Here is a 557-nt window from a genome sequence, read left to right on the forward strand (position 1 = left end):
CCTGGCAACGACAATCCCCGAATACACACGGCACCGGTGCCGAGGGGCCCCGCCCGCCCCGCGCCTGCCCCTGTGGCATTCCCCCGCCCCTGCCTCGGCTCGAGGGCGCCGGGTGTCTGACCGGGGACGGACTATGTCCTCCCCCCCCCCCCCCGGACCCGGACCCGGACCCGGACCCGGGCTCTGCGGCTGGAGGCCCCGCTGCGAGGGGGGGGGTCACAGGCGCACGGAGACATGCGCGCACGCGTGCACGCGTGTGTCCCGCCGCGTCTGGGTATCGACGGCATCGCACTGCCACCCCGCACCCGCGCACCCGCGCACCCGCGCCAGCCCCTTCGTCCCAGCGTGCCCCGGTGCCGGGAATCAAGAAGAAAGTCAGGGTCGCCCGGCCGTCGTCCTCGCAGCCCCCAGGGGAGGAGGGAGCATGCGGGCACGCCGCGCAGGGAGAGGACGGCCCGCGCGCCGGCCGCAGGACCGCGCAGACACCACAGCAAGCGCACCGTGTCCGGGGGAAAGGCTGAGCCGGCGGCGGGGGCCATGAACGGTCTGCCCGCCCA

Source organism: Fonticula alba (genome assembly GCF_000388065.1).
Source record: "Fonticula alba strain ATCC 38817 unplaced genomic scaffold supercont2.6, whole genome shotgun sequence".
NCBI lineage: Eukaryota > Rotosphaerida > Fonticulaceae > Fonticula > Fonticula alba.